At 45.5% G+C, this 26,352-nt stretch overlaps 1 pseudogene; it reads right to left on the reverse strand.

The window, feature by feature from the left end:
* Window positions 1–12,255: 12,255 nt before the first annotated feature.
* LOC147986357 (protein FAR1-RELATED SEQUENCE 5-like) lies at window positions 12,256–25,028 on the reverse strand (annotated as a pseudogene).
* Between the last annotated feature and the right edge of the window lie 1,324 nt (window positions 25,029–26,352).

Raw genomic sequence — 26,352 nt, forward strand, 5'->3', positions numbered from 1 at the left:
CATAATGGATAACATTTCATTTCTTATCAACTCTTTGCCCTAGAACAGCACCTATAGCATAATCACTAGAATCACACATAATTTCAAAGGGTAAATTCCAATCAGGTGGCTGAATAACAGGTGCAGAGACTAATGCTTTCTTAAGTATTTCAAATGCTTCTACACAATCATCATCAAAGACAAATGGTATATCTTTTTGCAATAAATTAGTCGGAGGCCGAGAAATTTTTGAGAAGTCCTTAATGAACCTCCTGTAAAATCCGGCGTGACCAAGGAAACTTCTTATACCTTTGATGTCCTTGGGACATGTCATCTTTTCAATAGCATCAACCTTGGCTTTATCAACTTCAATACCTCTTTCAGAAACTTTATGCCCCAAGACAATACCTTCATTAACCATAAAGTGGCACTTTTCCGAATTCAAGACAAGATTAGTTTCTTCACATCTCTGCAAAACTCGATCAAGATTGCTCAAGCAATCATCAAAAGAGGAACCATAGACGGAAAAATCATCCATGAAAACCTCACAAATCTTTTCACAAAAGTCAGAGAATATAGCCATCATGCATCTTTGAAAGGTAGCAGGTGCATTACATAAACCAAAAGGCATACGTCTATAAGCAAAAGTACCAAAAGGGCATGTAAAAGTAGTCTTTGATTGATCTCTAGCGGACACAGGTATTTGAGAGAAACCAGAATAACCATCTAGAAAGCAATAGTGTGTATGTTTGCATAATCTTTCTAGCATTTGATCAATAAAAGGTAAGGGGTAATGATCTTTCTTAGTAGCTTTATTTAATTTATGGAAATCAATTACCATCCTATAACATGTGATAATTCTTTGCGGAATCAATTCATCTTTATCATTAGGAACAACAGTAATACCTCCCTTCTTAGGGACACAATGAACAGGACTTACCCACTCACTATGAGCAACGGGATAAATTATACCTACCTCCAGAAGCTTGAGTATTTCTTTTCTTACCACTTCTTTCATTTTAGGATTCAGACGTCGTTGAGGATCACGAACTGGTTTGGCATCTGCTTCCAAATTTATTTTATGTTGACATAGTGTGGGACTAATGCCCTTAAGATCATCAAGAGTATATCCAATAGCAGCACGATGCTTCTTCAGAGTTTTCAATAATCTTTCTTCTTCATGCTCTGAAAGGTTAGCACTAATAATAATAGGATATATCTTCTTTTCATCAAGATAAGCATATTTAAGATTATCAGGCAACGGTTTAAGCTCAAACACGGGATCACCCTTGGGTGGAGGAGGATCCCCTAAAATTTCAACAGGCAAGTTGTGTTGCAGAATAGGTTCCTGTTTAAAGAATACTTCATCTATTTCCCTTCTTCCATTCATGAACATATCATTTTCATGGTCTAGCAAATAGTGTTCTAAAGGATCCGTAGGAGGTAAGGCAATAGAAGCAAGACCAATAATTTCATCCTTACTAGGTAATTCTTCCTCACGATGTTGTTTACTAAATTTAGAGAAATTAAACTCATGAACCATATCATCCAAGCCAATAGTAACAACATTCTTTTCGCAATCTATCCTAGCATTAATAGTGTTCAAGAAGGGTCTACCAAATATAATGGGACAAAAGCTATCTTGTGGAGAAGTAAGAACAAAAAAATCAGCAGGATATTTAGTTTTCCCACACAAGACTTCAACATCTCTAACAATTCCCATTGCTGAAATAGTATCTCTATTGGCAAGTTTAATTGTGACATCAATATCTTCTAACTCAGCAGGTGCAATGTCATGCATAATTTCTTTATACAGGTCATAAGGTATAACACTAGCACTAGCACCCACATCACATAACCCATGATAACAATGATCTCCTATTTTAACAAAAATAACAGGCACGCCTAACACAGGTCTATGTTTATCTTTAGCACAAGGTTTAGCAATTCTAGCAGTTTCACCTTTGAACTGAATAACATGCCCATCAATATTATCAGACAAGAGATTTTTAACAATAGCAATATTAGGTTCTACTTTAACTTGCTCAGGAGGTGTATAAGTTCTAATATCTTGTGGATGCAGTTGGAAGCTTGCAAGCACATCTCGATAAAATTTTGACCCTAGCGATTTGAAACCACGGCCTATATGGTCAACAAATATTACCACCTCGCCTTGTCTTGGGGTTGGAGGATTCTCTGTTCCTGGAACTCGCCATTTGATCTCAGTTTTCTTAGGCAGAGAGCCGATGCTAACCATCGCATTCAATTGAGCCTCAGTAACCCGGGAACGAGCCCAGTTGCAGGCAGTGAATTGTTTGTCCATTGCAAAGCGAACAAACTGAAAATGAAAGGCTGGTTTATAAATTACGCATGATTATACACAAGAGACAAGGGAGTAAGAAATATGCTGATATGATGAATGGTACAACCCGGAGACTAGTATAATGAGAGAGAAAGGTAATGCTAGCACAGGGTTGATCAGACACTGTTAAACCGGAGCATAATTGTGAAGGTAACATGCTTTTCCAGTTTATCAGAGGGCTAATGGCATAGACTATTTATACAATGTTAAACCGCTTATATTGGTGCGAGGAGAAACGGATCTCACAGGAATATAGAAACAGATCTCACAGTGATGTATAAAACTTTCGGATCTAAAGATAAGACAGAAAAGCAAAAATAATGGGATCTTGAAGGGGTGCAGAACTGAAGCAATTTTTGACAGACTAGATTAGTTCTTTGCGCATAAGGATTTGTGATGACCATGGTAGGTAAGCTACGGCAAGAGATGCATCAAGCATGAAGTGTCCATCTATTAAAGGAAGAACAGGGAAGAATAGCACTGATGAACTTCGGAAGAACTACGAAGAATGTCGAAACCCTAGAACAGATCTATGGTGAAAAAAGCAGAGAGCTTACCGGAGCTAGCGAGGAAGCGGAAGGGCGCCGCAGTATTCTGGTGCGTTCAGGGTGATGCAGCGGCCAAGGTCGGAGCAGAGGCGACGGTCGACGGTGGCGGCGGAGCTCCAGAGGCTGAGCGGCGCGAGGAAGACGACGTGAAGAGGCACGGGGGGAAACGGTGAAAATGACCCCTCGGTCCTATTTATAAGGCGAAGTGATAAAATGGCAAGTACGGGAATCGAGGAGCCCAAAAAAATGGATAAGTTAATAAAGGTGTCGCCTCGATGACTGGATATATATTAAATGAAGGAAATCTCCGACATCAACGGATGGATGACGTTAGGGTGGTTTATCGTAATTTTGAAGTATGACGTCACGGCGGTTTACAAGATCAAAAATGAAGAGAAGAGAAGAGTTTTTCTAAAGTGTGGAAGATTGACATGAACAAGCTCAAACCAATCTGGGGCCTAATGTTGGGGATATTACTACTGGAGGTAAACCGACCTTATGTAGCCGGGTTGACTCTTTGAAGATTAGAAGCCCATGAAGATGTAAAGATGATGGCGCTTTACGGAGGGCCCAAAGGCGGGTTACAGTCTATAAATGTAAACCAGCCTAGTCATGTAACTTGTATAGTAAGATAGAAAGAGAGAGGTCGAACCGGATACGTTTATAAATCCGGCTTCGGGACTCTGTAGCCCAGCGGGCGTCAACCTATGTATATAAAGGGACGACCCGGCCGCGGTTTAGAGATAGACAAGAACAACTCGACAGCCAGACAAAGCGGATTCGCTCCCTGGCCTTCGAAACCCTAGCAATACCAATCACAACTAGATGTAGGCTTTTACCTTCATCAAAGGGGCCGAACTAGTATAAACTCCCGTGTCCCCTTGTCCGGTTTAACCCCTTTAAGCTAACCCGTTGCGATGGCTCCACGACTATGTCCTTTCACGAGGCCATCTTCCATGACAAACCCACGACAGTTGGCGCCCACCGTGGGGCCATCGCACGATGGTTTTGAGTTCTTAAAGGGCAGCTTCGATGGACTCAAGGGATACGCTGTGGGCCGGATGACGAAGAGTCGCCGCGGTAAGCTCTACACCGACAATGCAGGATGGGGTCCCGAGGCCGATTCAATCAAATACGGGTACCGGGTCCCCTTTGGTGGGATTCACGTCTTCATCGGCAAGATCGGCGAACCGGCCCCCGAGCCGGACATCTGCACCGACATCATCGAAACGGCTCGACGTGCAAGTTCTTTGCCGGTTCAACCCGAGGCAAGGCATGTTTTCGTAGGAGTCGTCCATGGATCGGGGTACGAGGATGGACCGGTGTCCGATGGAGAAACCGTAGTCTGCTCTGATGATGAGTCTTTTGGAGAAACCGAACCGCTTTACCAGTTGCAGGATGGACGGATTGAGGGAGGATCCGAGGGAAACAGTATTCCGGATTCCCCCAGTCTGCCAAACCAGGCCGCTATCTTCATGGCCGGCACACAATCGGCGCCTCATTCATGTATCGCCGCAGCAATGCTCTCCGGTTCAACGACGGCCACACCAGCAGGGGCAGGAAGCTCGGCGCCACCTCCGGCCCAAGTCTTGTCTGATTTGTTCGACGCTCTGGCAACATTGATGTCCGCGAAGGTAGACGCAGCAGCCAGGGATTAGCATGATGCGGAGATTGTAAAAGTGAAAGATCAGATAGGCCAGGCTAAAGCGGACCTGGCAGCAGAGAACGCCAGGATGGCTACGGAGCGGGCCGAGTTGGAAGCATAGGCTTACCGGATTAGACTAGATCAGAATGCTTCAGAGGAAGTCATGAGAAGAAGGTACCGATCACGTCTCCCGTCGGCTTATGAGCTGCAGAATCTTTTCAACACGCCAGGTGCAGGAGCTGGTAACCAACCCACGCTAAACCGGGCGGGGGCGCCGGGAGCAGGAGCGCCGGTTCAGCCGCGCACGACGGACCTGCCTCGCCAGAACAATGTTGTACCATCAACGCCGCCCGGGCATTATTCCAACCCGTTGGACAACATTGTGGCCGCCGCTTCACGCCTGGCGGCCCTCCCAACCGACGGCGAGTCACCAGTTGCAGTGGAAGCGCGTCGGGCCAGGGATCTCCTTCAGACAGCACTAAATCAACAGCAAGCATATTCACACAGCCGTGAGAGGATTCATTCCACTCCCCGTCCAAGCCGGGGTTATAGCAGACACATGGAGGACGAACCGGCCGTGTCCATTAGTGCACGTCACCGAAATTCACCACGAGGGAACAACCCGGCTGGGGGAGGTGCTAATGCGCAAGATGTTGTGGACCATGGCCACGCACATCGAGAGGCCGAGTTGACAGCTCGACACGGAGCACGACAGCATACTCCGGTTCACTCCACCGCCTCCGTGGAGCCAGGGGCGATGTTCAGTTCCTTAGGGGTACCGTGTTTAACTCCCGATTTGTGTAATGTGCGACTACCCAAGGATTTCAAGGGACCTCGTAAGGTACCAAATTACACCGCCGATTTGCAGCCAGAGGCGTGGGTGGAGAGCTATGAGATGGCAATGGAGATGTTAGATGTGGATGAGGCGGTGTGTGCTAAATATTTCACCATGATGTTGGAAGGAACAGCTCGCACTTGGTTGAAGAGCTTGCCGACCAATTCTATTGGATCATGGGCCGAACTGAAGCACCGGTTTATCCAGAACTTCAAGGATACGTGTAAGCAGCCAATGTCAATTGTAGATCTGGCCGCTTGTGTCCAAGAGGAAGGGGAGTCCACGACCCATTGGGTCAAACGGGTCTCAGCGATTTTGCATTCATCAGATCATATCAATGCAGACACCGCAGTGTTAACGTTAGAAGGCAATTGCCATTTCAAACCGTTGAAACAGAAGTTGGGAAGGCTCAAACGTCACTGCAACGACATGTCAACACTCATGGCCGCTTTGGTTAAATATGTTGATTCAGATAATACCAAGGATCCGGATTCAGAGGAGGACAAACCGGAGAAGGGTAAGAAGAACGGCAATGCCAAAGGACAACAACATAATCCGGCAGGCCATGGAAACGCTGGTAAGCGCAAGGCCGACAGTGGTTTGGACTTTGTCGCAAATACCATCGCGCAGGAGAATGGCCAGCGCCGTAAAGGCAAGCAGCCCCAGAGGGGTGGAGGTCCAGGCAACAATTTGAAGCGTTTGTTAAATCAGCCCTGTCCAAAGCATGGATCAAAGGATAAACCGACAACACATCTCTGGAAAGATTGTTATATCATGCGGGATTTCAAAAATTCCAATATGTTCCAATATGACAGCAGCCCGCCCGGCGGTTCAGGAGGAGGTTTCCACGGGCCGGGTTACAGAGGTGGTGGTTCCGGTTTAGGGTTTCCAGGCAATCAAACCGGACACGACGATAAAGGACACCAAGGCAACCAGGGAGGTTACAACCATCAGGGGAGTCAGCAGCAGCAGCAGCAGTCGGGTTATCAGAGCAATCCCAAACAGCTGAACAGCGGGCAATATCATGTCTTCACTACTAGTTTGTGCAAACGTGATCAGAAGCTTCACAAAAGGGCAGTCAACTCTGTTGAGCCGGCAGTACCTCAGTATTTATGCTGGTCGGAGCAACCTATTTTGTGGAGTAGAGAGGATCACCCGCCCCGGGTTGATAATCCAGGTCATTTGGCCTTGGTGGTAGCCCCTCAAGTTGGGGGATACAAGTTCACTAAAGTGCTCATGGATGGGGGAAGTAGTATCAATATTTTGTATTATGATACATTCCGCCATATGGGGTTGACAGATAAGGATCTTAAACCGTCGAATACGGTATTTCATGGTGTGGTGCCTGGTAAGTCTGCATATCCTATTGGTAAGATAGCTTTGGAGGTAGCTTTTGGAGATGACTACGATTCAAGGACAGAAACATTGACATTTGAGGTGGTGAAGATCAAAAGTCCGTACCACGCCTTGTTTGGGCAGCCGGTTTATGCTAAGTTTATGGCAAGGCCATGTTATGTTTACCTACAGCTTAAAATGCCAGGTCATAAGGGGACTATCACAGTACATGGAAGTAGAAAGATTGCTTTGGAGTGTGAAGAAGGCGATGCGGCTTATGCTGAGTCGGTTTGTGCCACGGAGGAGTTAAAATTTTATAAGGAGCAAGTTGATCCGGCAGACATGACCTCCTTAAAAAAGCCAACTACGGAACATTATCCAGCATTGAAGTTCAAATCAGCTACAGACACTAAGATGGTCGACTTTGTCCCTGGAGATTCATCCAAACAGTTCAGCATCAGCGCTAACCTGGATCCCAAATAGGAAAGCGCGCTCATCGAGTTCATCCGTGAGAATCGGGACATCTTTGCATGGAAACCTTCTGACATGTCGGGTGTACCGAGAGAACTCGCTGAGCACACACTCAACATTGATCCTAAATTCAAACCGGTCCGACAGTTCCTCCGCCGTTTCAACGAGGAAAGACGCAAGGCTATAGGTGAAGAGGTAGCCCGTTTGTTGGCTGTTGGGTTTATTGTTGAAGTTTTTCATCCAGAGTGGTTAGCCAATCCGGTGCTGGTTCTTAAGAAAAACGGCACTTGGCGCATGTGTGTGGACTACACAGATTTAAACAAGGCTTGCCCTGCAGACCCCTTTGCTCTCCCTCGCATTGATCAGATAATTGATGCTACGGCGGGTTGTGACCGTTTGTGTTTATTGGATGCTTACTCTGGTTATCATCAGATCAAAATGGCAGTTAGTTAAGGACCAGGAGAAGACAGCCTTTATAGCTCCCTTTGGAGCCTTCTGCTATGTTTCCATGCCCTTTGGACTCAAAAGTGCCAGGCAACTTACCAGCAATGTGTTCAGAATTGCCTTCATAAGCAAATTGGGCGCAATGTTCATGCGTATGTGGATGATATTGTGGTGAAATCCAGAAAGGAGGGGACATTGATAGGTGATCTACGGGAAACCTTTAACAATCTCCGGGTTTACAAGATGATGCTCAATCCGGAGAAGTGTGTTTTCGGTGTCCCGGCAGGAAAGCTCTTAGGCTTTCTGGTTTCAAACAGAGGCATTGAGGCTAATCCGGAAAAGATTGTAGCAATTACGTCCTTGGCTAAACCGGCGTGTATTAACGATGTGCAACGTCTGGCCGGCCGGATTACAGCCTTGAGCCGGTTTATCAGCCGCCTTGGAGAGAAGGCCATCCCCTTATATCAGATGCTCAAGAAAACAGATAACTTTGTCTAGAGTGAGGCAGCTGATAAGGCGTTTGAAGATCTGAAGAGGCAGCTGGTGGAACCGCCCGTGCTGGTAGCACCGATCGATAAAGAGCCATTATTGTTGTATGTGGCTGCTAATGCCCGGGCTGTCAGCGTAGCCATTATGGTAGAGCGCAAGGAGCCTGGCAAAGAGTATCCGGTTCAATGGCCGGTTTATTATATCAGTGAGGTGCTCATTGAGTCAAAGCAGAGGTATCCACATTGGCAGAAACTAGTGTATGGGGTGTTTATGGCAAGCCGGAAGCTCAAACACTATTTTTAGGGCCATCCTATCATAGTGGTCAGTTCAGCTCCTCTGGGCGACATCATTCAAAACAGAGAGGCAACTGGCCGGATTGCCAAGTGGGCCATTGAGCTTGGACCTCAAGGACGCAAATATATACCCCGCACGGCGATCAAGTCCCAGGCACTCGTAGATTTCATCAATGATTGGACGAAGTTACAGGCACCTGAGGAGAAACCAGATAATACATATTGGACTATTCATTTTGATGGATCCAGACAGTTAGAGGGTTCGGGGGCTGGAGTCATATTAACTTCCCCACGAGGTTACAAGTTTTGTTATGTCCACCGTTTAATGTTCCCTCGTACTAACAATGCAGCTGAATATGAGGCTTTACTCCACGGTCTTCGGATGGCTATAGAGATGAATTTGAGCCGGGTTAAGTGCTTCGGCGATTCAGATCTAGTGGCTCGGCAAGTGTCTGGCACTTGGGATTCTAAGGACCCACTCATGGCTGCATATCGGCGAGAGGTGGACGCATTGGCTGGTCACTTTAAAGGTTATCAGGTAGACCATATAGACCAGCGGAAGAATGAAGCGGCGGACGCTTTAAGTCGTCTTGGTTCCCAACGTAAACCGGTTCCGCCCAATGTCTTTCTTGATGTATTGCACAATCCGTCAGTCAAAATACTAACCGAAGAAGATTTGGCTATTCCTGATCCGGAGGCTCAGTTGGTGGCAGCTCTGCATGCCATACCGGATTGGGCGATCCCATATCGGGATTACATGAACCGGGGCGAGTTACCAGCTGAGGAAACATTGGCTCGACAGATAATCCGGCGGTCCAAGTCCATGACCATACTCAATGGGGAGTTACATCGTTACAGTGTTTCAGGAGCAATTCAGCGATGCGTTTCTCCTCAAGAAGGTTGTGAGATTTTGCGAGAAATTCATGAAGGGGATTGCGGTCACCATGCCGGTTCAAAGTCGTTGGTTGCCAAAGCTTTTCGCCACGGTTTTTACTGGTTGACGGCGCATGCTGATGCGGAGGATTTAGTCAAAAGATGTGATGGATGTCAAAAGTTTCCCCGCCGTGCGCACGTTCCGGCTCAAGAGTTGCGGATGATTCCAATTACGTGGCCGTTTGCAACTTGGGGGCTGGATATGGTTGGACCCTTCAAGCACTCCAAGGACAAGAAGACCCATCTGTTAGTAGCAGTTGATAAATTCACTAAGTGGGTAGAGGCAGAGCCAGTCAGCAAGTGTGATGCAGCCACGGCGGTTCAATTCAACAAAAAGGTGATATTCCGGTTTGGCTTTCCACATAGCATTATAACAGACAATGGTACTAACTTATCAAAAGGAGAGATGGAAGAATTCTGTCAACGTGAGCACATCCGGCTTGATCTAGCATCAGTGGCTCACCCCCAATCTAATGGTCAAGCGGAAAGGGAAAATCAAGAAATCCTACGGGGTATCAAACCAAGGCTTATGGTTCCCTTAAAGCGGATGCCGGGTTGTTGGGTCGAGGAGCTACCTTCTGTGTTATGGAGCATCAACACCACACCCAATAGGTCTACGGGTTACATGCCTTTCTTCATGGTTTATGGAGCGGAGGCGGTTCTTCCTCAGCTTATGTTGAAGCTGATAATGAGAAGGCACGTCGGGATTCTCTGGACCTGTTGGATGAAGAGCGGGATCTTGCAGCAGCACATTCGGTGATTTATCAACAAGATCTTCGACGTTATCACAGCCGCCGGGTTAAAACTAGAACCTTTCAAGAAGGTGATTTGATGCTCCGGCTCATCCAGGATCAGACTGATATGCACAAGTTATCCCCCCCTTGGGAAGGACCCTTTGTGGTCAGCAAAAATCTGCACAACGGATCCTACTACCTCATTGATGTTCGAGAGCATAAAGATTCACGTCAATCGGAGGAGACAAAGCGGCCATGGAACATAGCTCTCCTTCGGCCTTACTATACTTGAAGCCATAGGCTCTTCATCTGTACATATTTATGACAGTGTATATACCATATAATAAACCGGAGCCTCCGTTATAAGCGGGGTATCTGTTCTTTCTTATACCATATGTGTGCTTTTACAAGTTAACGGTCAAAGCGGAGTCTTTGTTAAACCGGCTTTAGCAGCTGCATAAAGATAAAGAAAATCACTAGGGGGATTGGTCATGTTTGAACCACAGCTACACCTCTTGATAGGCATTTCAGCCACACAAGGAAAAATTTGTGGAGCCAAAGAGAGTATTGTACACAGTACAAACTCAAACATAGGCACACTCTGAGCATCGCTAACAAAGTTACTTGGGGGCTCTTTTTTGCAAAGCAACAAAGAGTTTGAAAGGACCCTCGTAATTGGCTATCAAGCCACGGCTTGGAAGCCTGGTGTATTCACCTAAAACCCCGGGTTAACCTGCCTTCATCAAGTAAGCCACTCCTATCCAGGTAATCCTGGCATGACCCATCGAACGTTTGACAAGTCAATCTTTCACAGACCCTTAACTTGTCACAGTTAAAAATATGATTGGTTAATTGGAGGCCCATCTTAAAAGGCTTTGTTAAATGGTTTAACTCAGAGGCCTGGCAGCCCATGAAAAGCCTCGATTTGGAGCCTGGCAGCTCGTAAAAAGCCTCGCATATTTTCCCATTTGAATTTTGTTTGTTGACAATCATAAGTATTTTTTGATAAACCGGCGTCCTTGACCCGGCTTGCTTTCCAACCACCAGTTGTTGGCACATATCAATTATAAACCGGTGGTCATTGACCCGGTCTGGTTTGACTAAATCACCAGTGTTATAAAGAAAATCCGGTAGTTATACCGGTCCGGTTTAATAGATAGACCAGCATTATGAAGATGAAATTATCAAACGTATTGGGTTGGTGTTAAACACCTTTGCTGTATACACGTTTGGTCAATCAATCAGGTATGTTATGTACATTATTTTTTGTACAAACACTTGATTATTCAGCTAAAGTACTATATACTTCTTGGATATTATGACATGTTTAGCGGTAAACCGCTAGACACTTTTAAGTTTTTTGGACCCAGGAAGGCAAGTCATCATAGGCTATGCATAAAATATATCCTGAAGGGCGGCACAGATTGTCACAAAGCGTTATGAAACATGCTCGATGGCATGGCAGATAAATAAAGTTTCAGCTATCCTATTACATGAAGCTTCAAAGCGGTTCAAACAGTGCCATTGTTTTTCACAGTAGCCATATAAACCGGCAACCGGATCAGGACTCTTCATCACGACAGTTTGACGGTTGCGGATCAGTTGGTGTCGGCGCTTCTTCATCCCTCCCCAGCCGCTAGAAATCAGTCGTTGACCAATCGATTTCGGTTAAAGCTTGGAACACTGCTTCCTCATGGATAAGATCAGAAGGGTTAATATCAGGGGCATAAGTGTGCTTACGAATCGGAGGCACAAGTTCTTCGACTTCATGGATATCGGCCGGCTGTCTTTTCCCTTCTGCATCATAAAACGGTTGAAAATGGGACAAATCGGTGTCCTCAGCCAATTTGCTGGCCGCTGGCCGCATCTGTTTGGTCAGCCGCCAAAGATCATCATTGTCAATGTTTGAACCATCTTCTTTAATGCCTGGATATCCTTTAATGATATCCTCCGCTTCAAGGTCTGGAATCCAGACCTTGGCTCGAATAAGGGCGGTTAATGCTCCTGCTCTCGCAGCGGCTCTTTTCAACTCGCCAATACGCGCCGGTAACATGCCCAGCTTCTCAAGGGTCTCCTTAATCAACGTGGGCGCCAGTTTGTTATAAGCCGTTGTACTAATGGCTCGCTGAGATCCAGAGTATAGCTTCTCAACCAATGTATATGCCGCTTTGAGCTTCATCTGCATATCTACACCAAGATGAGTGATCCAAGTTCCTGCCAAAGATTTTATCAACATTTTGGTCAGTTTTAAGATTCATTGATTGGTGCAACATACATAAGCAGACACTTACCAAAGATAGCAGAGGTCATAGCGTTGATTTGGCGCTTCAAACCGGCTAGTTCTTCAACCACCGGTTTCAGGGCTTCCTCGGCATCTACAGCTCTTTTGGTCAAACCGGCTTTTTCGGTTTCCCATTCAGCACAATCTTGGTTGAAGGATTCTTTCAATTTTTCCATTCCGGCCAGGGCCTGCGTCAGCTCCTCTTTGGCTTTTGCAGCTTTGGCTTGTTGAGACTTCACATTTTCTTGCAAGTCAGAGTTTTGGGCATCTTTGCTTCTCAGTTCAGCCTGCAACATTGAAGGTATATTCAACAAAAAAACATATTTATGCACTAAGTATAAAGCATATAACAAGTTATCCACTTCATACTTGGGGGCTAATGCCTATTTGCTCTCAAATACTACCCTCTATACAAGTCTCCAGAACAATGCAAGCATTATCCTTGACACTTGGGGGCTAATGTACGTTTGTTCTAAACCGGTGTTGTGGATTAAAAACCGGATTAACTTGCCAAGTTAAACCGGCCTATGGGGGCTATGCTGCAGAACATTATCTAATTTTTTTCAAACATGAGTCTTATCTGTGATTGAGGACATGCCTTTGCAAGGATCAATGATGGGATGCTTGAAGTGTTACAAAGACCCGGTTTATGATTAACAATCATAAAACGGCTCTTGGAGGCTACTTGGAATAGTATTTCACCTATAAATCAATGTACAAGGGAGAAGCATTTACCTCATATCATTCTTTCATCAAATTCACCAAACCGGCTTCATAATCCCGGTTTGAGTGCAGACGGTTCAAGAAGCCGGAATGAAGCTCATCGGCGTTAAGATGAGCATAGCTTGATAAGTCCCTGCTCCATTTACCTTTATCCCTGGCAATTTGCTCTTCTTTGGCACTATGCTGAGCCAAAATGACGGGATGACCAGAAGAGCTGTGGCATGTTCCAGTAATAATAACGTCATCACCCTGGCCTTCAGGATTTTTGGTGGATGGTGATGGAATTTCAGTGTCTTTCATTGGATTAGCCCGGTTTGGTTCTGCCGGTTCAGTATCAGGGACGGCAGGCTCAGCATCTGTTGGTTCTTCAGTTTGTTGGCCGTCAAGGGGCGGATCATCAAAAGTTGTTTCAGGATGGAGGCCTTCCGGTTCACCAGTCTGCTCCGGTTCACCTCTTGGTTCTTCTTCTTCGGCAACAGGGTCTTCTGGCGGATTGGTGACCCGAGCTTTCTTGCTGGGTCTGGCTTTGGCCCTGCAAACAGAATAAAAAAGGATTAATATCCTGTTCAAAAGATATAGGGCGCATTGAAAGGAATGGTTTTTCATAACTCACCCGGCCAAAGTTTTCAAAGGGGGGAGTTGAGTTGTTGTCGATTCACCAGAAGAGGAAGGAGGTGTCACCTGATAATTTGAATCGGACGGATTAAGAGGCTGTCTGAAATAACCTGCCTTGGGGTAAGAATGGTCAGAAGTAGGAGAGACCTCAGACCGGCGCTTCCGAACCGGAGTATCAGGTAAACCGGTAGAGGTGACTTGTTGGCCACTATGTCGGGTTGTCCGGCGAGCTTCATGCTGTTGAGTCTTCAAAATAAATGTTGGATCCAAGTGAGCAAGAGGATGAGAAAAGGTTACTTTCCGGATTGCTTGGCGAGTTTTTTGTGTTGGCATAGAGTCTGAACCGGAGGAAAGGGTAATTACCTCTACATCATCAGCCTGACTAGCTTATGCCTCCTCCTGAGGAAGATCATTGTTAACAAGATGCATAAAAAGAGAGCCAAGTGAGTCAAGTTCTACCTCAACTTCTGGGTCATCGGTATCATCATCAAGTTCCATATTAATCCGGTCAGCCGTTTTCCGCTTTGACGTCCGTTTTACGACTTTGGTCTTCGGGCGGGTTGGTTTGACCACTTTGTCTCCAGTTGGCTTTGCCGCTTTCTCTATGGATTTCCGTTTCCAGAAAGGGTCATCACCCTATATATATATATAGAAGAAGGGTTACAGCTTGTATAAGTTAAATATATTAGAGATGAAGAGGAAGTGTAATGCTTACAGCAGGCAGTTTGTTCTTGGTATAGAAGGGACTCAGACCGGCTTGACTGCAGACCAGTTCCGATTCATTCAGAATTTTCTTTACACCTTCAGTGACTTCTTCCTCAGATAATTGGATGTTGCAGTGGTGTTGAGGATCGTCAACTTCACCGGTATATTCGCACATTAAACGAACAGCGCACAAAATCCACACATGTTAAACCGTTTGCCATAAAGGCCCGGAGCTTGGCGATTTGAGGAGTGTATTTTGCCCTTTCTAAGGAGCTCAGGCGTTGTGGCATTGGGTGAGTATTGGATAATCTATGATCACGGAAGCCGGGGAGGGGATTTTCATCCTCAGGCGAAGTGTCTCTGCAATAGAACCATGTTTGGTTCCATTCCTTTGGGTGGCTATGGTGTTTGGCATGAGGAAATTCCACTTCTTTCTGCTTTTGAATCGAGACACCACCAAGCTCTGTGTTCGGGCCATTCACAAACTCTGTGCACCGGTTTAAGTGAAAGAAATCCCGGAACAATTCTGCAGTTGGTTCTTCTTGTAAATAGATTTCACAGAAGACTTGGAAATTGCATAAGTTGGAGACTGAGTTGGGACCAATATCTTGTGGACGCAGTTGGAAGCTGGCAAGCACATCTCAATAAAATTTTGACCCTGGCGGTTTGAAACCACGGCCCATATGGTCAACAAAGATTACCACCTTGCCTTGTCTTGGGGTTGGAGGATTCTCTGTTCCTGGAACTCGCCATTTGATCTCAGTTTTCTTAGGCAGAGAGCCGATGCTAACCATCTCATTCAATTGAGCCTCAGTAACCCGGGAACGAGCCCAGTTGCAGGCAGTGAATTGTTTGGCCATTGCAAAGTGAACAAACTGAAAATGAAAGGCCGGTTTATAAATTACGCATGATTATACACAAGAGACAAGGGAGTAAGAAATATGCTGATATGATGAATGGTACAACCCGGAGACTAGTATAATGAGAGAGAAAGGTAATGCTAGCACAGGGTTGATCAGACACTGTTAAACCGGAGCATAATTGTGAAGGTAAGATGCTTTTCCGGTTTATCAGAGGGCTAATGGCATAGACTATTTATACAATGTTAAACCGCTTATATTGGTGAGAGGAGAAATGGATCTCATAGGAATATAGAAACAGATCTCACAGTGATGTATAAAACTTTCGGATCTAAAGATAAGACAGAAAAGCAAAAATAATTGGATCTTGAAGGGGTGCAGAACTGAAGCAATTTTTGACAGACTAGATCAGTTCTTTGCGCATAAGGATTTGTGATGACCATGGTAGGTAAGCTACGGCAAGAGATGCATCAAGCATGAAGTGTCCATCTATTAAAGGAAGAACAGGGAAGAATAGCACTGATGAACTTCGGAAGAACTACGAAGAATGTCGAAACCCTAGAACAGATCTATGGTGAAAAAAGCAGAGAGCTTACCGGAGCTGGCGAGGAAGCGGAAGGGCGCCGCAGTATTCTGGTGCGTTCAGGGTGATGCAGCGGCCAAGGTCGGAGCAGAGGCGACGGTCGACGGTGGCGGCGGAGCTCCAGAGGCTGAGCGGCGCGAGGAAGACGACGCGAAGAGGCGCGGGGGGAAACGGTGAAAATGACCCCTCGGTCCTATTTATAAGGCGAAGTGATAAAATGGCAAGTACGGGAATCGAGGAGCCCAAAAAATGGATAAGTTAATAAAGGTGTCGCCTCAATGACTGGATATATATTAAATGAAGGAAATCTCCGACATCAACGGATGGATGACGTCAGGGTGGTTTATCGTAATTTTGAAGTATGACGTCACGGTGGTTTACAAGATCAAAAATGAAGATAAGAGAGAAGATTTTTTTCTAAAGTGTGGAAGATTGACATGAACAAGTTCAAACCAATCTGGGGCCTAATGTTGGGGATATTACTACTGGAGGTAAACCGGCCTTATGTAGCCAGGTTGACTCTTTGAAGATTAGAAGCCCATGAAGATGTAAAGATGATGGCGCTTTACGGAGGGCCCAAAGGTGGGTTACAGTCTGTAAATGTAAACCGGCCTAGTCATGTAACTTGTATAGTAAGATAGAAAGAGAGAGGCCGAACCGGATACGTTTATAATCCGGCTTCGGGACTCTGTAGCCCGGCGGGCGTCAACCTATGTATATAAAGGGACGACCCGACCGCGGTTTAGGGACATACAGCAACAACTCGAGAGCCAGACAAAGCGGATTCGCTACCTGGCTTTCAAAACCCTAGCAATACCAATCACAACTAGACGTAGACTTTTACCTTCATCGAAGGGGCCGAACTAGTATAAACTCCCGTGTCCCGTTGTCCGGTCTAACCCCTTTTAAGCTAACCCGTTGCGATGGCTCCACGACTAAGTCCTTTAACGAGGACATCTGTCGTGACAAACCCACGACACCTACCACAGGTCTATGTTTATCTTAAGCACAAGGTTTAGCAATTCTAGCAGTTTCACGTTTGAACTGAATAACATGCCCATCAATATTATCAGACAAGAGATCTTTAACAATAGCAGTATTAGGTTCTACTTTAACTTGCTCAAGAGGTGTATAAGTTCTAATATTGCTTTTATGAACAACAGTTGAAGCTTTAGCATGATCCTTTAATCTAACATGGAAAGGTGGTTTCTCAACATAAGAAGTAGGAACAATAGGATCATTATAAGTGACAGTCTTTTCTTCAACTTTAATAGGTGCAACTACTTTTACTTCTACGGGAGGATGATATTTAAACCACTTCTCCTTAGGGAGATCAACATAAGTACCAAAAGATTCACAGAAAGAAGCTACTATCTCAGAGTCAAGTCCATATTTAGTGCTAAACTTACGTAAAATATCAGTATCCATAAAAGATTTAACACAATCAAACTTAGGTGTCATACCTGACTCCTTACCTTCATCGAGGTCCCAATCTTCAGAGTTGTGTTTAATTCTATCCAATAAATTCCATCTGAATTCAATAGTCTTCATCATAAAATAGCCAGCACAAGAAGTATCGAGCATGGTGCGATGGTTATCAGAAAGCCGAGCATATAAATTCTGAATAATCATTTCTCTTGAGAGCTCATGATTGGGGCATGAATATAACATGATTTAAGCCTCCCCCAAGCTTGAGCAATGCTTTCTCCTTCGCGAGGCCAAATATTATATATATATAATTGCGATCATGATGAACAAGATGCATAGGGTAATACTTTTGATGAAATTCCAACTTCAATCTTTTATAGTCCCATGATCTCATATCATCACATAGCCTATACCATATCAATACGTCTCCCTTCGAAGAAAAAGGGAAGACCTTCTTCTTAGCAACATCATCGGGTATACCTGCAAGCTTAAATAATCCACAAACTTCATCCACATACATTAAGTGCTCATCAGGATGCTTTGTTCCATCTCCTGTAAAAGGGTTAGCTAGCAGTTTTTCCATCATACCCGAAGGAAATTCAAAAGGAGTTTCATTTTCAATAAGTTCAGTAGGTTGAGGAGCAACTCTTTGCTCTACTGGACGGGGTGAAGATACCCCGAACAAGCCCCTCGGAGAATTACTTTCCATAGTAACAAGTGACGGTAAATTTCAGCACACTATATAAATTTTTCCTTACCAAATTCCACCTACCAAAAGCGCTAAAATCCCCGACAAAGGCGCTAGAAAAGAGTCTTGATGACCCACAAGTATAGGGGATCTATCGTAGTCCTTTCGGTAAGTAAGAGTGTCGAACCCAACGAGGAGCAGAAGGAAATGATAAGCGGTTTTCAGCAAGGTATTCTCTGCAAGTACTGACATAAGTCGTAACAGATAGTTTTGTGATATGGTAAATTGTAACGAGCAACAAGTAATAAAAGTAAATAAAGTGCAGCAAGGTGGCCCAATCCTTTTTGTAGCAAAGGACAAGCCGGAACAAACTCTTATAATAGGAAAAGCGCTCCCGAGGACACATGGGAATATCATCAAGCTAGTTTTCATCACGTTCATATGATTCGCGTTCGATACTTTGATAATTTGATATGTGGGTGGATGTAACACCCCGGATGTAACTTTCCCTATTTGTACTCCAACTCTTGACGTTTCCGGCGTTAAGTTATATTTATTTCCTCGGGTTCGGGTTTTTGTCTCCGTGTGTTGTTGTCGTTGTCATGCATCTCATATCATGTCATCATGTGCATTGCATTTGCATACGTGTTCGTCTCATGCATTCGAGCATTTTCCCCGTTGTCCGTTTTGCATTCTGGCGCTTCGTTCTCCTCCGGTGATCATTTCTAGCTTTCTTTTGTGTGTGGGGATTAAACATTTCCGGATTGGACCGACACTTGCCAAGCGGCCTTGGTTTACTACCGGTAGACCGCCTGTCAAGTTTTGTACCATTTGGACTTCGTTTGGTACTCCAACGGTTAACCGAGGGACCGAAAAGGCCTCGTGTGTGTTGCAGCCCAACACCCCTCCAACTTGGCCCAAAACCCACCAAACTCTGCTCCATCATCTAGAGCGTTCGATCACGATCGCGTGACCGAAAACCGCACCTCATTTGGACTCTCCTAGCTCCACTTATGCCTATAAATAGCCCCCCCCCCCCCGTTTTCGGATCTCTCTTCCTCTCCGAAACCCTAAAAAAAGAGATCACCGCGCGCCGGACACGTTCGTCGGCGACCGCGGACTACCGAGAGGCGCCACGTGTCCCCGCCAACCTCCTCCTCCGCGCGGCCCGGCGAGCCCGTGGGAGGCCCGCCCCTCGCCGCCACCGGGCCAGATCCGCGCCGCCCGCCGCCTCTCTCTTCCCCGACGCCGTCCGCCGGCCCCGCCGCCTCGCCGTCGCCCCTCGCCGCCACCGGCCGCCGCCGCCCCGCATCTCCGCCGCCTCGCCGCTGCCGCCCGGGCGCCGCGCCGCCCCGCTCCACTCCGTCCTCGCCGCCGTCCGGCCCCGCCGCCGCACCGCCCGGCCCCGCCGCCCCCGGCCTCTCCCTCCTCGACTTCCGTGCTCCGGTGAACAGTGCGCGCCGGCGAGCCTCGGGAAGCGTGCAGATCTGAGATCCGAAATTTGACGGTTGACTTTTCCCTCAGAACCCTAATTTTTTATGCAATCTTTGACCTGTGATATCTCCGCATCCGTAGCTCCGATTTGGACATATAGCATATGAAAATGTTCATCTCAGAGAGTACATCATTTCATTCCATTGCATCATTTTCATTGGAGCTCATCTTGATGCCCGAAATGCTGCTAGAAGGAGGCTTCGTGAGTTATTTGTCAGATCTGCTAGTTCATCTTAGACTTTTGTCATTTTTGCCATGATTGTTGTGTGCATGATATGCCTGTGAGTCCTTCATATGTTTTGTTAAGCATCTTGTTATCTTTCCAGAGGTGCAACCCATGCATTTTTAGGATGTGTGTGGTGACTTGTGCAGGCTTGCAAAGTGAGGCACCCGGTAAATCTGTTTTCAGGGACTTAGTAGTTTTCACTAAGTCTGGGATTATTTAGTTCATGATGCCATATGTTCTTGCTGTTTCCTAGTGATGCGTGCCTCTTTTGAGGATAATCAGTAAGGGAGTTTTGTTAATCTCATTATGCTCTATCCATCCATGTCTTTATTTGAAATTATGGAGCACCCTAGCTTGAGTCAGTCGAGCTCTACTTTTGCTTCATTGTGAATCTGGGCAGATCGTCAACTTGTTTGCGATTTTGCCGATGTTATTGTAGTTGATCCGTGCATGCTATGCCATTGTTCTTGCCATGTATAGCTTGTAATTTGTGCCTTCTTTAGGGATGTAGGCTTGTCTTTCCATGACTTGCACCGTGGTGAGTGCATCGAGCTCGTAAACATGCCTTCGTGAGTTATGCTTCAGCATATCCCAGTTTTCACTAAGTCTGAAAACTGATTATGTTTTTGCTATGTTCGTGTGCTTGTTAGTATATTTTGTGATCCCTTTTGGCTCAAGGTCACTAAGGGACTCGGTATATCTTGAATGCTTCCCTGCCATGTATTTTGTTGTCTTGTTTGGGGGTTGTAGCATGTTCATCTCATTGCATTTACATGCCTACTTGCTGTAAATCGCAGACCGGTGTCATTTTTGAATCGCTTGCCATTTCCAAACCGTAACTCCGATTACGGCGTTCTTTATATAGTTTTCAAGCGATTTCATCTCATCTTTCCAGTGGCACCCTTGGAATTCCAAGTTGAGGCCAGGTTCATGCATTTCCTGTCACATCTTGCATTTTGCATCCCGCATCGCATCCCGCATAGCATATCATCTTTGCATCGTGTTGTTTGAGTTTGCACGTGGTTGATTGTATCCTTGTTGCTTGTTTGTCTTGTTTGGGTAGAGCCGGGAGACGAGTTCGCTAACGAGGAGCCCGTTGAGTTTGCTCTTGAGGATCCAGTCAACTCTGACAACTGTGCAGGCAAGATGATCATACCCTCGAAATCACTACTATCTTTGCTATGCTAGTTTGCTCGCTCTTTTGCTATGCCATTGCTACGATGCCTACCACTTGCTTGCAAGCCTCCCAAATTGCCATGTCAAACCTCTAACCCACCATTGTCCTAGCAAACCATTGATTGGCTATGTTACCGCTTTGCTCAGCCCCTCTTATAGCGTTGCTAGTTGCAGGTGAAGATTGGAGGCCGTTCCTTGGTGGAACATTTATTTACTTGTTGGGATATCATTATATTGCTAAGTTATCTTAATGCATCTATATACTTGGTAAAGGGTGGAAGGCTCGGCCTCTCGCCTAGTGTTTTGTTCCACTCTTGCCGTCCTAGTTTCCGTCATATCGGTGTTATGTTCCCGGATTTTGCGTTCCTTACGCGGTTGGGTTATAATGGGAACCCCTTGACAGTATGCCTTGAATAAAAATTCTCCAGCAATGCCCAACCTTGGTTTTACCATTTGCCACCTAGCCTTTTCCCTTGGGTTTCGCGGACTCAAGGGTCATCTAATTTTACCCCCCCCCCCCCGGGCCAGTGCTCCTCTGAGTGTTGGTCCAACCTAGAGCACCGTGCGGGGCCGTCCCTTGGTAACTTGGGTTACGTTGGCTCCCGTACGCTTAGCTTATCTGGTGTGCCCTGAGAATGAGATATGTGCAGCTCCTATCGGGATTTGTCGGCACAGCGGGCGGTGTTGCTGGACTTGTTTTACCATTGTCGGAGTTGTCTTGAATTACCGAGATACCGAGTCTGATCGGAACGTCTTGGGAGGAGGTCTATTCCTTCATTGACCATGAGAGCTTGTCATGGTCTAAGTTGGGACTCCCCTGCAGGGATTGAACTTTCGAAAGCCGTGCCCGCGGTTATGGGCAGATGGGAATTTGTTAATGTCCGGTTGTAGATAACTTGAACCTTAACTTAATTAAAATGAATCAACTGAGTGTGTTACCGTGATGGCCTCTTCTCGGCGGAGTCCGGGAAGTGGACACGGTGTTGGAGTAATGTCTGCGCAGGTTGCTCTCTAGTTTCTCGCTCGTGCTTTGCCTCCTCTTCTCGCTCTCTTTTGCGAATAAGTTAGCCACCATACTTGCTAGTCGCTTGCTGCAGCTCCACTCATATTTTACCTTGCCATGCCTATAAGCTTAAATAGTCTTGATCGCGAGGGTGCGAGATTGCTAAGTCCCTGTGGCTCACAAATTACTATTACACCAGATGCAGGGCCTGATGATTCCGCTCCAGGTGACGCGTATGAGCTCAAGTGGGAGTTCGACGAAGACTCTCAATGATACTACGTTTCCTTTCCTGATGATCAGTAGTGGTGCCCAGTTGGGGGTGATTGGGACCGTGTCGCATGTTGGGTTCTCTTTTATTTTGGCGCCGTAGTCGGGCCATGAGTGTTTGGATGATGTAATGTTATTTATGCACTTGGTTGACGTGGCGAGTGTAAGCCAACTATGTTATCTCCCCTTTATTATTCATATTACATGGGATGTTGTGAAGATTGCCTAACTTGCGACATATGCCTTCAATGCGATTACGTCTCTAAGTCGTGCCTCGACACGTGGGAGCTATAGTCGCATCGAGGGTCTTACAGTGGACCAGTGCTTGGGTGTTGTTCTTACTTGAACAAGCATCCCACTTATGATTAACCTCTATTGCAAGGATCTGCAACTACAACAAAAGTATTAAGGTAAACCTAACCATATCATGAAACATGTGGATCCAAATCAGCCCCTTACGAAGCAACGCATAAACTAGGGTTTAAGCTTCTGTCACTCTAGCAACCCATCATCTACTTATTACTTCCCAATGCCTTCCTCTAGGCCCAAATAATGGTGAAGTGTTATGTAGTCGACGTTCACATAACACCACTAGAGGCTAGACAACATACATCTTATCAAAATATCAAACAAATACCAAATTCACATGACTACTCATAGCAAGACTTCTCCCTTGTCCTCAGGAACAAACGTAATTACTCACAAAGCATATTCATGTTCATAATCAGAGGGGTAATAATATGCATATAGGATCTGAACATGTGATCTTCCACCAAATAAACCAACTAGCATCAACTACAAGGAGTAATCAACACTACTAGCAACCTACTAGCACCAATCCCAGACTTTGAGACAAGAATTGGATACAAGAGATGAACTAGGGTTTGGAGATGAGATGGTGCTGGTGAAGATGTTGATGGAGATTGCCCTCTCCCAATGAGAGGAGCGTTGGTGATGACGATGGTGATGATTTCCCCCTCCCGGAGGGAAGTATCCCCGGCAGAACAGCTCTACCGGAGCTCTAGATTGGTTCCGCCAAGGTTCCGCCTCGTGGCGGCAGAGTCTCGTCCCGAAAAGTTCCTTCTGGTTTTTTTCTCATCGAAAGACTTCATATAGGAGAAAATGGACGTCGGAGAGCCACCAGGGGGCCCATGAGGTAGGGGGCGCGCCCTAGGGGGGCACCCTCGTGAGCAGGGTGTGGGCCCCCTGGCCTTCATCTTTGGCGAGGATTTTTATTTATTTATTTTAGGATGTTCCGTGGAGTTTCAGGACTTTTGGAGTTGCGCAGAATAGGTCTCTAATATTTGCTCCTTTTCCAGCCCAGAATTCCAACTACCGGCATTCTCCCTCCTTATGTAAACCTTGTAAAATAAGAGAGAATAGCCATAAGTATTGTGACATGAAGTGAAATAACAGTCCATAATGCAATAAATATCGATATAAAAGCATGATGCAAAATGGACGTATCAGCACCATAAAAAACAGATCCCATGTGGTGGTTTATTCCTGTGAATGGGCAAAAATTCATGTTGTACTGGTTGGTGCTATATGTAGAGTCAAAGGACACCATTTCTCCAAACAAAGCATAATTCTTTCCACAAAAAAGCATCAGCCCAAAATACATGTGTCAGACAGTTTTTATCATCAAGAACATACTCAAAGAAGAACCCCGGGTTGATTTTCTTCCTCTTCCTGAGGTTGTCAATGAACATTTGAGCATCTAAATCCTTGAAAGTACTTCTCATGTCACGATGATAATTTTGCAGGTCTCTTTTTGTGCACCCCACGAACTCAAATCCACCCTCACCAACACAAAGCAATCGAAATGCCCAAGATGTACCAATGCTAGCTGCATGACATGTGAATAGTGTGCCCTTGGCCTTCTCGCTGACTTTTCTGTTAGACTTGATTAAATGTTGCTTCCTAGGTGTGACAAAATCATGGGTGAGTTCTTCATGAAAATCTAATATTGAGTATTTGCCATCCTTTATATGCTTCACAGTTATCATGGCCTCACAACCACATCTAGTGATCTTTCTTGCATGTGTTCTTTTCTTCTCTCCGTTCAAATTCGTCCTGGGTTCATCCACCTTCTCTGTTCGGAATCCTGATTTTGAACAAAGGAAACGCCTCCAGACTATCACATTATCTACAGTCTTCCTCTGTCCAATTCGAACTGAAAATCCAACATTGTGCGCATAAGCCTTGTAAAACTCCTCGACCGCTTCCATACTATCAAATGGAATTCCTACAGCTGGCTTCAAGTTCTCATCACATTTGGGTGCACATGATGAACTCTAAAAATTACAACAGCCATTAGTCATACAAGTTAGTAATTGTTAGAGGCATTTGAACTAAGTTGTATGACACTCACACAAACTGGGACGTCCGTGGCTCTTTTTTTGGGTGTCCGGAAGCTATCCAAATTGATGGGAGGAGGATGTATTTCAATGTCATGGCGTACTCCTTCATCGCAATTATGGTTTTGAAAAACCAAATCACCACCAAGCTAACAAAAGTAACCATGGCATTAGCATGATCAGTTCATATCAATGGAGGAAGAAAATAAACCATTAAAAAATCATTGCTTACCGCGGAGGCCGGTAGAGGACTCGCGTTGCTGGACGGCACCGCCAGAGGGTGTGGAATCACGGCCGACGGATTGATCGCGCTGCTGGACGGGGGATCATGGCAACCGGAGCGCTCGCGTTGCTGGACAGTGCCAACGGAGGACGGGGGGTCATGGCCGCGTAGCGCTCGTGCTGCTGGACGGGGCCAACGAAGGACGGGGGATCATGGCCGCCGGAGCGCTCGCGCTACTAGACGGGGCCGGCAGTGGGCTGACGATCACGGGCGGCGGAGCGCTCACGCTGCTGGGCGGTGCCGACGGAGGACTAGCACTGGTGTACATGGCTGATGGAGGATGAGGAAGAGGGCTCAAGGACTGAGCCATTAGAGAGCTAGGGCACATCACTACTAGGAAAAGGGCTATAGATGGAAATGACATTAATGGCGCACCAGACATGTGGTGCGCCATTAGTATATACTAATGGCGCACCATGTGTTGGTGCGCCATTAGTGTCCAAATACTAATGGCGCACCACATTCACGGTGCGCCATTAGTAACAATTTTTTTTATTTTTTTTCAAAACTATTAATGGCGCTGTGGGAGTGGTGCGCCATTACTAGTTAAACTAGTAATGGCGCACCACATCCACGGTGCGCCACTAGTAAATTATTTTCAAAAAAAATTCCAAAATTTTTTTATTTATTTTTTCAAAACTAGTAATGGCGCACCAGTGGACAGTGCGCCATTACTAGTTAAAACTAGTAATGGCGCACTGTCAACTGGTGCACCATTACTAAGTTTTTTTAAAAAAAATCAGAATTTGTTTTATTGTTTTTTCAAAACTACTAATGGCGCACCACCCCCACGGTGCGCCATTACTAACTTGGCCCAAAACGTACCGAATGCACCCCCTAGTGGACCGCCTTTTCAGTTTTAAAAAAATAAAAGAAAATGATGGAAATGTCAAAAAAATAAAAGAAAATAAGTTTCCTATGTGATATGTGGTCTAGTTGTTGGGAAAATTTACAAATATGAATTTCGACTTTATTTGCAAAATCTCTCTGAAATTTGTAAAATGGGCATAACTTTTGCATACGAACTCGGATTAAAAAGTTTTTTATATGAAAAATCATCTACTCAAAAAATTACATCCAAATTTAACCGGGGGAAGTTTGACCATAGATTACGATTTGACCTAAGATTAAGCATATTGACTCGAGATTAAGCCATAGTGACCCGAGATTAAGAAAAAAAATTGAAAAAAAAATTAAAAAAAATTGAAAAAAAATTATTACTAATGGCGCACTTCTATGTGGTGCGCCATTACTAAGTCAGATAGTAATGGCGCACCTCTAGGCATACTAATGGCGCACCAGTGGTGCGCCATTAGTAAAAAAATACTAGTGGCGTGCTACTAATGGCGCACCAGTAGTGCGCCATTAGTAGGCCTTTTCCTAGTAGTGCATGGCGTTCTACACATGACGAGGCTTCATGGCGGCCGCCAAGTCGCAATCCAGTCGCCGCCGCCTGGGTCGAGATTCGTTTTGCTTTTTTTTCTAGTTCGCTAAATCTTTCACAATACAGAACATAAGCACATGGAGTTATGTGCAAAAGAATTGTTAAGTGGATGGCCATATTCCCACCTCCGATCTCTGTTGTACGTCCT

The sequence above is a fragment of the Triticum urartu genome, chromosome 2A (genome assembly GCF_056163025.1).
Source record: "Triticum urartu cultivar PI428250 chromosome 2A, HENAU_Tu73, whole genome shotgun sequence".
Classification (NCBI taxonomy): domain Eukaryota; kingdom Viridiplantae; phylum Streptophyta; class Magnoliopsida; order Poales; family Poaceae; genus Triticum; species Triticum urartu.